Source organism: Lutjanus erythropterus, chromosome 15 (genome assembly GCF_056507025.1).
Source record: "Lutjanus erythropterus isolate fLutEry1 chromosome 15, fLutEry1.hap2, whole genome shotgun sequence".
Lineage (NCBI taxonomy): Eukaryota > Metazoa > Chordata > Actinopteri > Lutjaniformes > Lutjanidae > Lutjanus > Lutjanus erythropterus.
This window is the reverse complement of record NC_139331.1, coordinates 11,433,344-11,451,685: the sequence shown is the minus strand read 5'-3', so window position 1 is coordinate 11,451,685 and position 18,342 is coordinate 11,433,344. Positions and strand designations below refer to the sequence as shown.

General features: G+C 39.9%; 1 protein-coding gene across 8 annotated transcripts in view; it reads left to right on the top strand.

Annotated features, from left to right (window-relative positions):
* Positions 1 to 18,342, top strand: part of nrxn3b (neurexin 3b) — a 420,898-nt gene that overhangs the window by 386,163 nt on the left and 16,393 nt on the right. The window lies entirely within an intron of this gene.

Sequence of the window (18,342 nt, the reverse complement as noted above, 5' to 3'; positions counted from 1 at the left end):
TGTTCAACAGACTCCTCAACTGAGTCTGGGTCTGACTGAGGTTCAAACATGTATGGCTGAATCTCTCTGGTATTCCGTCTAACGCTAATGCTCGCCATCTCGATGCACGCTGCACAAAATATCAAACATAAGAGTGTTTTTTTTTTTTAAATCAGTTATGTGCTTCTGTACCACTCTACTTTGGCATTTATGCTAGTTCCTTCTCTAGCTAGTTTGTTTATAGTTAATATTTTCTCTGTGTTCAACCTAGAGATAGCTTTCTGCAACTCAAACTTAGCCTGGTGTGAAGACTAGAACTAGGGGAAAAACTAACCTAATGGCTCAAATCTCCATTCAAACAACTGGAAAGCTGTCAGGTATGTTGTTTGTGTATATTCAGCCTGTGTAAAAAACATGAAGTGAGACATTGGGGTTTAACTAGACCAACAGCTGGGCACATTTACTGATGTTAAAAGATTCTCATTTAGTGGCTTGCATGTTGTTCCACTTTAAATGAGTATTCCATCATTTTGGGAAGGAAAAATGTATTTTCCTTCCTTATGTAGCTCCAAATTAGCCTAGCATGAAGACTGGAACAGGGGAAATAACAAGCTTAGCATCGTCAAATGTCCATTCAGACAACTCAAAACTTTCATTTATGTTGTTTGTGTGTATCCAACGTGTAGAAATATGAGGCGAAACATTGTGGGTTAACTTTACCAACAACTGGGCACATTTACTGATTGCAGCAAGATGTTCTGTCCTCATTAAGTGGCTAGTTTCATACATTTTTGTAACTCTGCATAAAACCCAGCTGACTCTTGGATGTGGTGGTCATTAATTTGCTAGCTAACGGGATACAACATGCAAAGAAGACTGACTGAAGACTGCTGTTTTTACTTTCCTTTTTATGCTTTTAGCAAATGCCAGCTGCTTTACGCTGCCTCTGGTGTTTGTGCCGGACTAGTTTGTGTCACCTGACATGTCTTATTGAACACAGCACAGACATGAAATTGACATTAATTATTTAATGTAACTCTCTATAAGACAGACAATTTACCACAGTTTTGTGGTAATGAAGCTCCCTGAACAATGTACTATATATGACAATGAATCATAATTTCAGGTGTGTTTGAGGCTCCAGCCACAGCAGCATTCACAGACCTTGTGACTTATTCCACAGTGGAAGTAATAAATCTCTGCAGCTGCACACAGCTGTACTGTGAATATATTTGCTGCCAGCCTATGATACGCGCTCCGACTGAGTGAATTTATGTTTGTATGTGAGGGAGACAGAGACTACATCCTTGCGAGCATATTCACAGATCTTTATATGCATTACTGTCTCTGTGAGCACAGAATGCACCATGTGTCTGCTTCAGTCAATACGATTTAATTAAATATGTATCACACAGACACAGCCTTTGATGTTCCGCAGCAATAATGTGTTCTGTTTCATTGCTCAGCTGAGCTGTTAGCAAGGCCCAGTAATGTCTCTCCTCTGGGTCCACAGAGAGTTGCCGCAAACTACAATGAAGCCTGTTGCTCTTCAGTAGCAGTGATTGTAAGGATCCATGCATCTGTGTGCGTGCATGGTTAGTCCTCACATGTGTGTAAGCATGTTGAGGGCTGCGACGACATACAGTATATTTGAAATAATTTCTCTATTGGTTAGTGATTACGTTTCAACTTTCATCTTCTAAAAAGAGACTAAATCGAATGCTTAATTTGGTTTGTGCTCATTAGGAACTGAACCCAAATGGGACCCCTGGCTAATCTGGGAGACGTAAAGCTGCCAGCATCAGCCATTACATAACGCCTACATTGATTTGGTATTACAGCCTTGAAGCCATAATAGCCTTTGACTGTGAGAAATACTGCAATATTGAAATGGATTGAAAAGGGAGATCAAAATGTAGTCCACAAGGAGCAGAGAGTGCAAGGTCCAATTTCAGCTGCACGTTTCACACTTCACACATTCTCAATAGAAAGCCAATAGCATTCCCAGTTGTACATATTGTCTTACTTATTGATTGTATTGTTGCAATTAGCGAGGTCAACTCGGATTTATTTATAAAACCCTTTGTCACAAAAGAGTGTCCCAAATAAGCCTTCCTAGATTTAGCTAATCAGCAGCCATTCACAATGTGGATAATGCATGATTATAACAAAACCACATTCTTTTAGTTGTATCGATTTATTGAACTTACTGGTGTTTGTCATTTAAGAGAAATGCACAATTCATTGTGAAAAGCCTGGATTAAGTGAGCCTAACAGACTGATCCAGAAAATAAATTGTTTCATCAGTCCAACTCTGAATTTAAGTGTTCAGATTAATTCAAGCCTTGTTCAAATATATATTTTCATGACTTCGTAACACAGATCGCAAGAGGACATCAAGCGTCGACCACATCAATTCACAATGAAAACAGAGATGTTAGAAGAGAGCACTGGTGTTCACAAGCCCAGAACAGCAAATATTAAACACAGAAATATATATGATGAATCAAATGATAAAGAGGGCAGGGACCAAATCTCCACCATAAACAAAAAAAATCGTTTGGCAGCGCTTTGAAGCCCAAAGATGAGCACACCATCTGACACAAGTACAGATGTATTACAGTTTGTTCCTCTGTTAAATTAGCTTGTTGCAGAGTGCTCTTGTTATCAAAGTATCTTGGATTCAAGCCCAGTGTGAGTAAAGTGTGAGACTCACTGTAGCCTCTCAAATGTGAATATTTCCTGCTTGTCTTCTATGATAGTAAAGTGAAAGCAAATTAAACATACCATGATCATGACACTGTTTAATGGCCAAATAATCAAGAAAATGATCTGCATCTACTGGCACTATCTAAGGAGGGGTTCTGTTCCTAACAATCCTGATGCAAAGCAGGAAAAAAACACAGTTATAACCATAGACTAATGAACTTAATCAGCATTTAAACCACAAATAAAGTCTATGCTGTTGCTCTTGTGTGTTACCCACCGAGCCCCGCGTTCCATAAAGGCAGCCTTGTGTGTTACCCGTGTGTGAGACTGTCTAGCAGGTGTTTTGAGAGAAGTGAGTCACTCTTCCAGGTTTGACGTAATCTGACAAAGCGATAGAAAAGTGCTTTTTGCTGCAGTTAGGAGTAGTTAAAGAAAAGTTGCCACATTTCATGTGGATATCATGTAGTCAGCTGAAGCAATAAATTCCTCATTGTATGCTTTATTAACCAAGAAAAGTGAGCCTGTAATTCTTCCTTACATCCAGTGACATCAGTGGATGCAGGAAGAACAACACATTTGGCAGACTTTGAACCTTTCTGGGTAAAACTAGCAAGTACTGCTTCATTCACCATCAGCACTGACTGAACATTCACATGAAAAGTGTCAAATAAGATACTTTTATTAGCTGTTAAGTGTGTCCATAAGCTCAGGTTGCAGTTATACAGCTGTACTGTGTGTTGTGTTCACTGACACAGAGGAGAAAAAAGTTACTACAGTGTCTTCCTGCATTTTTCACATGCTGGTCCAGACTGTGTAGTTAGCAGCTACAAGACTGGCTAAATTAAGGTAAAATGGCCTAAAACCAGAAATCCCCCGTCCAGTGTTCAGGGCGGTGAAGCTGGAAAGGTAACATATGCAATCATGTTAATCACTGAACTGGGCTTCACTCCAAGATCAAATGCCTGTGTACTGAAGAACTACCCAAAAAAACCCAAACTCAAGTGGAGCACTCAGTGAGTCTCCTCACCACATCATGTCATCTCACTTTACGTACATTTTTTGTGGAGATTAAGATCACTAGTTGCAGATCTACTAAATTTAAGAGCACGCTGCAACATAAAAATGTACAAAAAGTATAAAATAGGATTTATGAGAATAAATCCTGGTTCAACTGGTAATCCTGCTTTATGGAACAGCCCCCTGCTGGCATCCATGCAGGACTACTATTACCTTAGTTTTGTTTGGTGGACCAGTCTGTGCCAGTGTCTTGTGATCCTCAGTGAACTGGACCCTTTTTTTTTCCATTCCCCTCCTGTCCTGTCTCACGCAGCCCCCCCCCCCCCCCCACGCTCTCATCTTCTCTCTGCCTCTTCTTTGGTCACGGCTTTCAGCGCGGCTCACCGCCACATCCACATGAATTCCTCACTTCCTCTTTGAAGGGAGAACCACAAACGGTAACACAAACCATAACTCAGAGCGGTAATCGCTGCTCCAATTTCACTTGAGGACGGCATGGACTTGCACAGAGGGAAGAAATTTCCTTCCATCTCTTGTCTGCTTACCTCACATGCACCTCTCCACCTGTCTGTCATCGCGTCACCACCTCCCTACGCTCCTTCAATCTTTCAACCATTCTGCCTGTGTGTGTACATGCATGCACTGTATGTGTGTGAGTCTGTTTGTCACAGGGCTTCCCTGATGACCTTGTACACTGCGGCAGGGGGGTGATTAAGGATCAGGGCCAAAGACCATTTCCTTTTCCATGGGAAGATGAATGACCCTGTTTGAAAGTGGCTGCCTATGGCCTCAGGGCAATTAGAGTTTGCTGTGAGCCAGCAACCCTCACTGCTCTGTGTACAAAGGCAGGTCCTTGAGAAAAAGAGAAATACTCGGCACATAACCATTCTGCTGAAACCAACACAGCACGGTGATGGTGAACAAATTAAATGCATTTTCTTTTTTTTTTTTCTCTGTTCTCCCTTTTCCAGCTGTTTTCCCCTCCTGCTCTCCTCACCCACCACTTTCCATTTTGAAATAAAAACCTGGAAGCAAAAAAAAAAAAAATGTGCTGACTACAGGAGGCCACAAAGAAAGGCCCACCGAGGGTGCTCCTTCAAAATATCAATATTTGATCTAGGAAATCATTTAGCATGTGGCTGTGGCCCTACAAGTTGATTCTGGAGCTCATTTCACTGTAATTTATCCACTTTGTTGAAGGAGAGGGTTAACAGTGAGACTCCCAGCCTTTTTGCACTGCTTGTGTTTGCTTTCATCCTTCAACAACACTGTTACTAATGAAGATTAAACATTATGATCAAGTAGTGCTGAGCAACATATCAATATGATGTTGATATCATGATATGACTAGATATCGTCATGGATAACGTTGGTTTAAGTGTCTTCTCTTCCTGGTTTTAAAAGCCTCATTACAGGAAAGTGATTTAATTTTCTAAACTTATCAGGCTGTTCTAGCTGTTCTATCATTGTTTTTGACCCACTTAGAGGTTGATTAGATATAATGCGTCTTGCAGGTTAAAAAACTTCGAGACGCACTGTGTCGCCTTTTTTGTTAAAGTTATTGTTTTTAAAAACAGGACAGCAAAGTGAGCTTTTTAAATAGCTGCAAGGCAGTCACTGAATCAGCTGTTCTTAATGAAATGAACGAAAACTTGCCCAAAATCTTGAGTACCTGCCTCCAATCTACTATGGTTGGTAAAAACACAAAGATCGAGGTATCCAGCAAGATCAACCACTAGTTCATCCTCCATGATTGCTATTTGTAGTCATCATTGTTGTCATCACAACAGAACTCCCAAAAAACCTGGTATTTCGCCAGGGGGGCGGTGCCTTACGTCTTGTGTCACAGAGTGTTGTGTGCCTGATGCTCGTTCTTGTCATCTCACACTGTCATCTCATCACTTTCTGGATAAACTAGCAAAACCGTAACCTAACAAGTTGTATATTAACACCATCTCTCCCTTAACACCAGGATTGAACCTACAGGAGACCCTGTGCCTGATTACAGCTTTGATCATCATTTCACTAAGCTATACTTTGGCTCCTTGCACTGCTGGCACAGCTGCAAATGCAATAAACATCAGACTTCCCTGATTTTCAAATGACATTAACAATTTTTAAATTAACCATCATAACATCAGATTGGAAAATATTACTAAATCAGGATCAGGGGTGTTGTAAATACTGAAATGCAATACTTTTTTCCCTCATTCATTGATGCAGTTAATTTAAAAGAGGTGGAAAATCTGAGTTTGCTTGGGTTTGGATTTACTCCCCAACACACACCTGAACTTAATAGTGACAACAAGACAAGAACTAAATTATGTCCAACAACAAAAATATACATATATATAATAATGTTTACACTGTTTGAGAATTTACAGTTATTTTATGTTTGTGTTATTACATAGAAAATGTGTATATTGAGATATATATAATGAATAGAGGTTATTTCTAAGCTGTATCATCTAGGCCTATGATCAAATACTTTATTAGAATCACCGCTGTGTATTATATTTAACATGCTTCTGTGCTGCCATTTCCATCCTCCACCCTGTCATTCACCCCCTGTTTTTTTTTCTGATAAAATATCTTATCTGTCACAGAGCGGGGAGCATGAGCAAAAAGAGTTGTGGCAGCCTATTGATAGGGATATGGCCTGGTGCCATTGATTCCCCTTGTAATACAAGCCTCTCCCTTGTCGGCCTGTCAAAGCCCAGATCGGACATGATAACGCGCACATCAGACAGCCGTCAATAGAAAGGCGAAGCTTCCGCCGTGGAGATGACTATCTTATTTTGGTTCGAGGGGCCGGTGGAGTAGAGGAATGGGAATTAGCGAGATAGCGAGAAAGAGGAGATGGCAGTGGGAGTCAGTCTGACCTCGGATTTCTGTCACTTTCTGTGCCTCATTTCTCAACCTGAAAAATAGTCTGTATCCCTGTCTTAACGTGTGAAAAATATATATGTCCAAGGTGACCAGGGAGCACCGTAGGGAAGAAGAAGTTGCTTTGAATTGTGTGTCTTTGATTTGCCCTTACCTCCGCGTTGACACTTTGATCTCTGAACATGCAACCACATTGGATATCCATGGCAACTGACTGCCAGGATGAGGCGCTCGAGGAAAATTGATTTGCTTGGGGTTTATTCCCATCAGTACAAAAAAAAAATCAGCTTTAGCCATTGGGCACTCTGGCATTGTAAATAAACCAAAGTGGGTTTGATAGCGAGGGTTGTAATGTGGATGTATAGTGTTGTGTCTCTTCTCTTATTCTCAAAAGAGCTTCGTCTCTCAGTCTTTCCTTCACCCTGCAGGCACAAAAACATGTGAAGGTCATTTGTTGTGATAAGACCGTGGTGTGTTCAGGAGCAGCCTCCCTCCCGCCCCCTCCCTGATGATATGACTCAGTGTACTGTACTTAAGCATGTGCGCTTAGTTTCCTCCTCGCCTCTCCCAGACACAGCACTGTTCGCGCTCATATTTCATGTCATGTTTGTAACCCGGGGGCCATGGCTGTGTTTTAGCCTTTACACCGCTTTTACTGACCCAGGGGAAAACTATAGACAGTGGTCGAGTACATAATGTCTTTCTTTTCTCCCTGCCGAGCACAAGCCGCTGCTTTGATGTGCCCAATCAAATCACCGTCATGCTCAGCAGAATATTCAACTGCAGCCGCAGATGCAGCAGCTGCTCCTGTTATCATCATGTACTTGAAGTTTAATTCCAAGTTGAAACATTCTCTGTTTGATTAGTATTAGTATTACCCTTAGACCATGGCTGTCAGATAAATAGTAAATAAATGGTTGATCAAATTAAATCAAAACTGAAATAAGCTCACAATATGTAATTTTACCTTTGAAGTGTAGCATTATTGAATAAAGGCCTATTTAGCATTAGCATTTTTCTGTTTGTCTGTTGCATACAAGTTGATAGTGCATAATATTTTGCTTAAAGGAAAAGACTGTAATATATTTACTGAAATAAATCATGAAAATGCCCATGATATGTCGTCAGAAATTACGGAAATAAGTTGAAATACTTGCTACTCTGACCACAACATTACAGTGAAAATGACCAATTTCTCAATGACTGTTTTTGTCTTTCATGTTAAATAGAGAATCAAATTCAGAGCAGTGGAGCAGAACTAGCTTAGCTTTAAATTCACAGACAAATGATAGTTAAAAGCAACTGATCAGCTTACAGTGTAGGATTTTGCTTGTCATTATCAAAATATGAGGTTGCGCATGTCTTGCACTCCTGCAGCATTCCTGCATCCTGCCTAAGCTTCCTTGGGAGGAGGGGGCGAGGGGAAACAACTCAGTTTAACCATAGATTGTGTATTAAATAGGATTTCAATCTGTTTAATATACAGTCTATGGCTTCAACTCACTATTTAGACTGCAGTACTCGTTTTTGTACATGCAATTGTTATATATTGCTCCTTTAAATTTAAGAGTAAAGTCTGCAGAGGTGTTTTGTACAGTTCCTGTGAGCTGAAGACATATGCTGTAAATGGCAAATAGTGCTGCTTTAATGCGTGGATCTAGAGTTCAGTCACGTTTATTATTAGGCACAGGTGTGAAGAGAGGGTGTGAACACACTCTTGCTCCTGTAGGCACATTATTAGATAGAATGCTTCAGTAGTTAAACACCAAATAAATGAAAATAATTTGAAACAATGAACAAAACATTAGAAACCAAATGAATCATGTCTTTTTTTCTCTCAGTTTAATGCTTCATGTTAGAATAGGTGGACTGTGCTTTGCTAGAAAACTTCAAAAGTGTGAAAAGTGTGGCTCGGCTGTATTGAATGCTGGATTTTATTTGGCTGTGGAGGAAATCTGTCAGACACCGGTTGCATTTATCTGCTCAATGTAGCAGAGCGTTACAGCCTGAAGTGCAACTGCTGCTTCTAATATGACTAAAAGGGAGTGAGACTAGATATTTAAAGTTGTTGTGGTTTTTTTTTTGCCACAGATAACTTAGAAAGATCTGCAGCTCAAATAGACACAATGTTATGAATGTGGATATGAATATATATCACATTAAAGGACATATTTACATTTTCAGGTCTATCTTAAAGCAGTGCTCAGATCCCCATATGTGTACTGAGAGAGCTGTCCGTACTGGCTTTGTAGACCACTGGTTCCCAACCCGGGGCTCCCGACTCCCACTAGAGGCCGCCAAAAGTTTACAGGGGGTTGTGAGGCATTCTTGATTTTAAGCATCGTAAGCAAACCTTTTAAAAAACATATTTATACAGTAGGCCTATATTTGAGCATTTCTATAATAATAAGCTAAATAGTTTAAAATATTATTTAAGATTTAAACTTGAAATAATTTCACAGGATAAAGGCACAGTGAAGACCTGAACCAAGCTATATTCACATAGGCTTCAGTCTCAGATAAAAAGCCTGTATTAGAAAAGTGTGCAGTTAAAACAACCAAAGAGGTAACAGAACAATGTATCAATGTAGCCAAGTATCACTGATTTTGTCAAGAAAAAGAAGCCTGTCAGGTCTGTATGATTGTTACAAAATACATAATACAATCTTGTGAAACTCAACTCTGATGCAGTATTCACAGGAAATAACCTGCTCAGACTTCATCCAAATCTCTAATTTTACACAAATTTCCTGTTTTTATTGTGTTCACTGTTAGAATTAATTGTGTAGTTTATCATTTGGTCTGTACTTTCATTGCATTGAGTATAATGAGATATTCATAAACTGTGTCAGTCAGGGGTCGTCAGTACTCATTGATTGAAGAGGAAAAAGGTTGGGATTACTGAGACATCCCTTGCTGAAGTGATTTCACTGTAATGTAAGACAAAACCCACAGCCGTCTCTCTGTGTAAAAAAGGACTCTAAAGTTCAGCTTAAGCTAATATGAAGCTTCAGCACCCTGAGTTAATAAAATTATGTGGGTTCCTTCCAAAGGTATACTCTTTTTAGTATGAAAATTGCTCTTTGAGTTTGATTTTGAGCTCCAGCAAAGAGAAAGTGACACAAAGAGGTAATTGTCTAACACAGCATGTGTAACAATTGCAGCACGTTAGCAGAGCGGCAGGAGCTGCTTCAGTTTTCCATCAGTGACAGGTTGTATTCAGGCATTGTGCTTAAGTGTAGGTGACCCACGTTTTGGCAGCACTTAAGAGACCAACACACAATCCCTTCACAATATGTGTAAAACAGAGGAAGAAAAAAAGACTTAAAGCATAAAGATACGCTTCAGGTTGCATTCAAGCATGTCTAGTGTGAGTAAAATCCGAGCGGTTACGCAGCCTGTGTAGACAGCTGAATTGATTAACATAAAAGCGTATCTGTTCTGTGAAACATGCATGGGGTGAACGACTGAAAGACACCGCGGAAACACGCCCTGTGTAGACAAGATATAACTGACAGCTGAAGCCTCATATGAGCGGCATTTTTGCAAGGATTAAGGACTATGGACTTTTCTCTCTGCTCGATACCTTGGTCATGTTCTGTGGGGCCTATGTTCCCAGTGCCCCATGTTCCATGTGTCTTATGTACCCAGAGTCCTTGGGACCCAGGGTCCAGTATTCACAGAATTGTATGTACCCAGGGCCCTATGTACACAGTGTCCTTGGTACCCAGAGTCCTATGTTTGCAGAGTCCTACTGTATATACCCAGGTCCTATGTACCCAGAATGCTATGGTTGCAGATTCCTATGTTCCTAGGGTCCTATCCTCTGTTCCAAGGGTCCTTTGTAACCAGGGACTTATGTTCCCAGATTCCTATGTTCCAAGGATCCTATGTACCCAGAGTTCAACGTTTCAAGAATCCTATATGTCCCAGATTTATATGGCACATAAGGAGAACATGAAAAATGGTCCTGTGTTCCCCATCTCCATAGAGCAAATAATGGTTTAGGGTAAGGGCTTAGCGTAGACTGTAAGACCTCGGAAACATAGAATTCTGGGAGCTCAGGACCCTGGACTTAGGACCCTGGGAACATACTGTAGATAAGCTCCCCTTCAGTATGAACATGAGAAAAAACTACAGCAAAAACCAAAAACAGCTCAATATGCATGTGGGCATGTGAGTGTTGTTTTCAGACAGACTTGAAAAAAATGTGAAAATGAAATTGAGCATCCACACACTTTAATTCACCTCTCACATTTATTGGCTAGACTTTCTGTTCTACTCCATCATTTTGCAAACTGTGGTAGAATTGCTTTGTAATATAAGATTTGTAATCTCTACTGGACAGCCGGAGTGTTAGTTGACAGTTGTTGTCTTTTTTCTTGTGGTTTAAAGTTTTTAATAAAAGAAGTGTTGGTTTCCCAAGCTTCAGGTTTATTGTTAATCAATCTTGCAGCCTCTTTGTTCAATCTGAGGTCAGGCCTGACTGGTGATGTAGCATGCACTCTATTCAGCTGCTGAGGTAATTGCAGCTTCGCCTGTTAATGGCTTCTGCATTGCTGCTGGCTGATTCACAGTAGTCAGTCCCAGAATTCCAGATTAAACGCCAGCGAAGCGCTGTCGAGACGGAGATGGCCCAGCATCTTTGCACATTCTCCATTTTGAACGTGTCAGTGCCATCGGTTGTGAAACTAAAAGCTGCATGTTTTGAGACTCCTCTCCCAAGGAGGCTGTCTATCTGCATCGATCGTCGGTGTGATCCTTTTAGTTGATGTGCTGAAGTGGTCAGAGGTAAATGCTGTTTTAATGAAGTCTGGCTATTGATTTGGCTGTGGTGTTTGTTTGTGGAGTTTGGAATTTGAGCATGACTTGAAGGCAGGGTAATCAGGATAATCAGGCATGATGCACATAGCCTGTGAGTTTTTATGTGCTGAAATCATCGTGTATGATACGCTTTCTTCACACACGGGAAGTAGAAGGCATGCGCATGCATATTAAAGCTTCCCACACACACAACAAAACCGGCCTGTAAATCCCACCACCCAGACTCTCTTAAAAATGACGATGAGAGCGTTTGTTGAGAATAATTACACCAAAAAAAGAAATCACTTTGCTGCCAAAATATATCCCACTCCATGTTATGGAGATTTAGACAGAGAATTGGATTTCCCCAGCTGTGAAATCAGTTTTTGTAGTCCCGCTGGCCAACCGCATCATTTTGCTATACCCCACTGTAGGCTCCCATCACTGCACACACATGCAGCGTATGCCTTTTCCGCTCCAGGAGCCCCTTTTGCATTTACAGCATCTAGCCTTGTGCTATATGTTATTATCGACGTCTCTGGTCGACTGCAAGGAGACTGTAAGCTCTGTATGTCACTTCATTGGTTCTGCGTTAGTTCAAATGTGGAAAAATGGCACCCTAAGCCCTTCATGAGAAGCACTTCAATGTGAACCATTGTGACTGGTAGAGATACATCGTATGTTTATGGAAATTAAGCAGGTGCACATCTAGTGGATCTACAAATGTCAAACATCGCACTTCAAAAGCCCTCTTCAATTTCTCAGCGTGGAATCAAAGTCGCCCAGATGAGAGGGTCTCTTACTCTGAGGAGTCATAGATGATTTTCAATCAAATGGAAAGTGAATACATAGACTGTGAGTACGTCCTTCTCCTATTTAAATGCAACCTTTACAATACGTGAGGTGAGGCAGCCGGTCCTCCTCTTTCATGTGGAAAGGCTCAGAGATGAAGTACCTAATGATTTTTTCACTGCAGAAGTTCTGCAGTGCTGTGCAGGGCTGTGGCCTCTGTGTGCCAACAAGTCAAGAGAGCGCAGAGACTATAAACATTTTTGATGACATTTTGAATTTGAGCTTATACCTCGGGGCTTAAAGCAGTTGCCCCCCACTTTTCACTAGTCTGGTGCTGACTCGAAGCAGGAACACAGCGGCTCATAATTTAACTCTGAAGCTGCAGAGCTGCCACAACAGTACCCACTTTATTATAATTTATTCTTTATTCTTTATCTGGATCCCCATTAGCTTCCACAAAGTGGTCACTTGTCTTCTTGGGATCCTCATAAAAACAATAAACAGGCTATTTAAAATCCCACAGTATCAATAAGACAATAAAATGAGCCCAAAATTCAGATCAGAAAAATGATTGAAATGACTCTACACATGAAGCAATAAAAAGCAGTAACCTATTGTAGAAACAAAAATCCAAATTGTGATCCATCAATTTGTTATTTATTGACTTTTTGAAGGAATGTTTGGTTTGATCTGTCCATGAAGAAGAACAGTTTGTTCATGGACGACCAGAAGACCAGTTCTCACTTGCTTGTCATCTGCCCATAACAAAAATCAAAAAAGTGAGATGTATTGTTTGAACATGACATTATGCATGAATAATAAAAGACAAAATTTTAGATTAGCCTCGATATTTAGCCAAGGTAATCTACCATGCAACTCACACACAGTAGCACAGAGAGACCAACAAAGAACTGCTCTGTTCTGTGCAATTTAAAGTTTTTGTGAGGTGTTAGTGTCTAATTTAACACCAGGTGATTTAGTTTTACTTTCTTTCTCATCCGTCTATGAACGAGATGAGAACAGTAGTGTTAGCTAGAACATTCATACTGCCAAATACATTTACAATGCATTGAGTTTTAGCAATATTCAGTCCAAATTTATGTAATTTTACCTAATGTGTAATGGTACGTAACTCAAGGTGTAGATTTCCTCTCAGGTCTGCTAATGTTGGTGATGCAAAGAACAAAGTTAAGTTGTCAGCGTGCATAACAACATCAGCATTTTTAACAGTATGGCAAATCATTTGTGAAAATTAAAGTAAGAGTGGCCCCAAGCATTTCCCTCGTGGAACACAGCAGGATATCCTTTTGCTGTCAGAAAAACTGCAATTAAAAAAAGACTTGCAGTGGTCTCTCTGGGATGTAACTTTTAATTTTAGGCAAGAGCTTTGGATATAATTATAGGTATAATTCTTATACATCCTTTTTAAAATCACTTAAAAGGAACACATCTTGAATATGACAGGTGTCGATAAAAGGGTATTTGGGTTCATTTGAACGGGCTCTGGGGGTATTTCAGACAGTGTGAGTGTTGTGACCCACTGCCCTAATAAATGTTCTCATCATATTTTAAATTTTGAGCCTGTAACCTGACAGTGCCCATGAACAATTAAAGCAAGATGTGAGCTTGTGTCTCTCATGCCTCCTCACATGATGTGAACTGTGATACTGTAAGCCTTTGAAAATCTAAGGAGGCTGATGGCCTGATGATTATAACCTTTTTCCAAGGGTTTTTTCCTCTTTTGCCCCATGCCGCAAGGGGAATATGTTTAAAATGAATGAAGAGCTAATTTTTACTCACTGATCTGACATGAAAAGAATCTTGTCTACAACTTAGATGTGTCTCATTACAGCGTTTCATGGTTTATTCAACTGATTTTATTTTCTTTCTGCATAAGAAATTAATGAAATTACAAATTTATTACTGCCCTCTTAAGAAGACAGAACAAGATGACTTTTTAATGCCTGTCTCTGCACACTTACTGTAACCTTGTGTTGCTGCAGTTTTATGTCAATCTGTGTGTTTACATGCACTTAAGTAACTATTATGCAGTTAATCAGCAGCAGGTCAGCCATCAGATGCCCACGTTACCCTGACCTTGTTTCAGAAGGATGGCTGACTTATTTTGTCAGCATTAGCGACTGAAGATGTTGCTTTTTGGATTTTTTTTCAGTCAGATTTGGAATCGAATTGTTAAATACAAGGACACACTGCACAGTGTAGTTACCTCTCCTTTCATCCAGGTCTTCTGCTGTTACACACAATCTCCCTCTCTGAAGTTTTTGTCATGTACATGCGCACTAAAGCCAATTCCAAACCCATTTACCCATATACATGGCAGAGAAATCTGTGCTTCCCAGGAGAAATCCAGCTAGAAAAGGTTTCTGTAATTCCCCCACCCCAGCAGAGTGCTGCAGGAATGAGTCCTAAAACCCCAAAATGAGTTAGCATATTAGCACTTCAGGTTGTCTCATCTCAAAGTCAGTGGGTTTTTTAAATGGGTTTTTAATTAGATGCTTGAAACAAAGGGCTGTGGTTAACACAAGCACCAGATATTTTCATGTTTTGTTCTGTGACACAAAATATCTGATGGAAATACCCCACTCATTAGTTTCACAGCTTTTACATGCCTTAGAAAAGGTGGTTGGTAACTTGCAAAGTTAGACTCTAGAGGTTGTTGAGGATATTAAATTTCTCCACGCCTAACAGAAGTCACTTGGAGGTGATGCTGAAGTCATGTGAATGTGGTTTGCTAGGCTTTTACTGAACAAGAAATGTAAGTTTCCATGTACTTTTATTTGCTACAGAGCTTGTTTTTGGGACTAATCCAAAATCCAATGGAAAAATCCCATTGGCTTTCTGTGGAGGGAACCAGAATGAAATAGGCCTACAAAACTTTCATTCCTGCAGCACTCTATTACAGAAACCAGGTTCCTTGTTTATTTACATGATATTTCGGAGATTAATATACTGCAGAAAGCCAAATGTAACCATAATGTCTTGCTTATGTGCATGTAAATGCGCTGAATGTGAATCTGCTTCAGTTCTGATTTGAACCATGTTGGAAGAGTTCTTGACATGTAGCGAGTTCTGACCTACTCAGATTTCCACTGCAGATATTACAAAAAAATTGTCTAAGGTGCTCACTCAGACATGAGAATGTAAATTTGAAGTATGTGTATATAATGAGCTTCATGTCTGAAAGCGAAAGAAGAACTTAATAGTAAAACGCATGTGATGTGAATGTATTTGATTTGTTATCAGATGAATCTCTGTTGTTCCAAAATATTTATTTAAAAGAAAAATTAGCAGGCTTGCTAAAATAATAATAATAAAAGAGAATCTATTCAGGTAAATGTTGTTTTTGGAACATATTGGTGGGTGTGTAAGACTCTGCTGAGCTGCTGCATCCAAGGTAGTGAAAATATTTGCTGTGTGTTGAGATGCTGTGGGCATCAGCTGCAGAGAAATGCAGCATGAATGGACAAGAGAAAGGCAGTGTTTTCAGTTGATGCTGGGTTATGGTGTGATGGTCTCAGGCTGAAATTGCTGGAACAGACTTTGAAGTGGCTGGGGTTTTTCATCTCTCTCTGTGTGTCCCTGCCTCCCACATCTGCCGCTATCATAATAACAAGCAATAACCCTCTTTCAGCAATAACCAAGACTTTTACGCCCGTAATGTGGCTTCAATAAATAGTCATGTTTACCAAGGGGCCATATTTTACAGCAATTTAGTTTAGAGCCTCCCCTCATGCTTCGTTTTTTTTTGCCTCCTCATGCTGGAGTACAGTACATAATGTGGTGCATTATGCACAGCAGCACAAATGCATTAGCACATTATCAAATGTACTGATAGAGAAAATAGCACAGCCCACCACACATAAAGATGCTACACATTAGGAGTATGTTTTGAAAAATCAACTCTCTCACTGCACAGTAAAAATAAACTGTTTTCTCTTAAAAAAAAAAGTTAGTGAGTTGAGTTAATTTGAAAAGACAAGTTGAGATCATTTTGTAATGATTCAAAACAAGTAAACTTTTCTGATCAAATGAACTTGATATTAATTCAGTTGTACTTGAGAAAACATGTTCAGTCAGCTTATGATATTAAGTCAGACCAACAACTGTTGGCAACAAGCATCATCATCATATCTGTTTTATTCACACCATAAAAAAGTATCTCCATATTTTAGTTTAGTTAGTTTTTACTCTCAAACAATGCATTCTGGGAAGTCTGGGTTGATTCAGTGTGAAAAAAAGGTTTTGAAAACATAATTTCAAGGTGCTGCCTTCACTAGATTTCTGAGTTTCAAGCCAAACTCAAACTCTTAAGTTTTGATATAAGCTAAACAAATTTTGCCAGCCTTTAATATTTTACTTTTCTTCTTTAAATAAACTTGAATCTTTTAGTTTTAGAAACTCAAAATAACGTATTTAAAAAAAATTGGTCATGGTGAGCTGTGAACCTTGTTTGTCATTTGGGTGCTTGAAAATGAGAATTTAAAATGTTAAATATACCATTATTTGACTTTAACTTAAATTTTTGAGGTTTGGAGGAACTCAAAGATTCAAGTTTATCTGAAGACGAAAAGTAAATTATCCTGAACAAAAGATCAGTAGTTGGTAAAACTTTTTGATACTTCATTTCCACTCAAAAGACTTCAAGTTTGAAGTGTTCTGAAAATAAATACTAGAAAATCTATTTTTAATTAATTTGAACAACTTGTGTATTTATGTTAAGTTAATGAGAAAGGATTATTTGATTCCACTAAAATCCTGTATGATTTTTTAACAGTGTGTGAGGTTGGGTAGCTGTTCATGTTGAACATCAGCATGCATGTGTATGCATATAGTAGAGGTGGACAGCTTTCTCTTGGCTCTGTTGAAAGCGGCAGCACAAGCACGGGGGCGCGTTTCATTAGTCTGTCAAACTCAATGATATTTAGAGCCCCACACCCTCGGCCAGGACTGGAAAACTCAATCAGCACTCTGATTTCATAACCCTGCTTGGTGACAGGGCTTATTTTATCGCCCCGCTGATTCATTCTAATAAACGCCGGCTGCCCAGCGCACCGCCGCTGAAATACAACCCACCCCCCTCTGTCCTCCATGGGTCGACCCGAAAAAAGGAAAGGAGGGGCCGGGGTGGCGTGGATAAATCAGAATTGTGGGAACTGGAGGGTGCAGATAATCCATCGCTGGTTCGGGTGTAGCCAGGGAGTCCGCCGCCCCTTCCTCTCCCTCCCACCGCACCCTTTAGCACAAATCAGAAGCCGGGACAGTGTTGATCTGTGAGGGCTTGGTGGGGCCATTGATTGTGGACGACAGAGGAGGAGAGGGGCGATAAATAATCGGAGGCAGAGTGCGGAGGGTGAAGGAAAACAATTATCTGCGGAGGTGGAAAGCACATAAAGTGAAGAATGATAAACACTGTGAAATATGATTGACTCCAAGTGATATATGGAAGCCGAAGGACAGGCGGAGAGGTCTGTGTGTGCAGAGATATCCTTGAATGGAGTGGCTGTGGGCAGCAGAGTTGAGGACTCACTACACTGCCCCGGCCCACACCACACACACCCCTCTGTATGTGTGTTACTGGGCCTCATGCAAGAATCAATATACAAACAAAATGTATCTTGTTTTTGTTCGTATCCATGATTTGTTCTTGTTTTCTTAGTACCCTTTGGTTTCTAGGATTCAACATTTATCATTCACATTTTTTTGTGGTTGAAAACTCTCTTACCAACATGTCTCGGGGTCCTGACTGTAAACGCCCGGGTCCTCTTAGATTTCTGCTGGGGTCTTCAGCCTGCCCACAAGTATTTGCTTTTTCACGAATTTGCTGCTTTTATTTATTTTATATAATCTTCAGTTCAATAGTTTGGGGCTTTCAAACTGTTGGTTGGACAAAACAATTAATTTGGAGACGTCTGGACATATTGTAACAAAAGATTATCGAAGAAGTATAAAATATAACTAAATAGATTATTATAAATACTCCCTGTAACTTGAAAATGTAAACCTTTTCACATTTCATCTGATTTCAAGTAGAATCTAAATCGGTGGCAGGTATTAACAATAATTGTTTGAATTAAGTTAAGTTTTATTTTTAGCTTCTTCACTTACTCCAGTTACTGTGTCCCTCTGCTGACATGG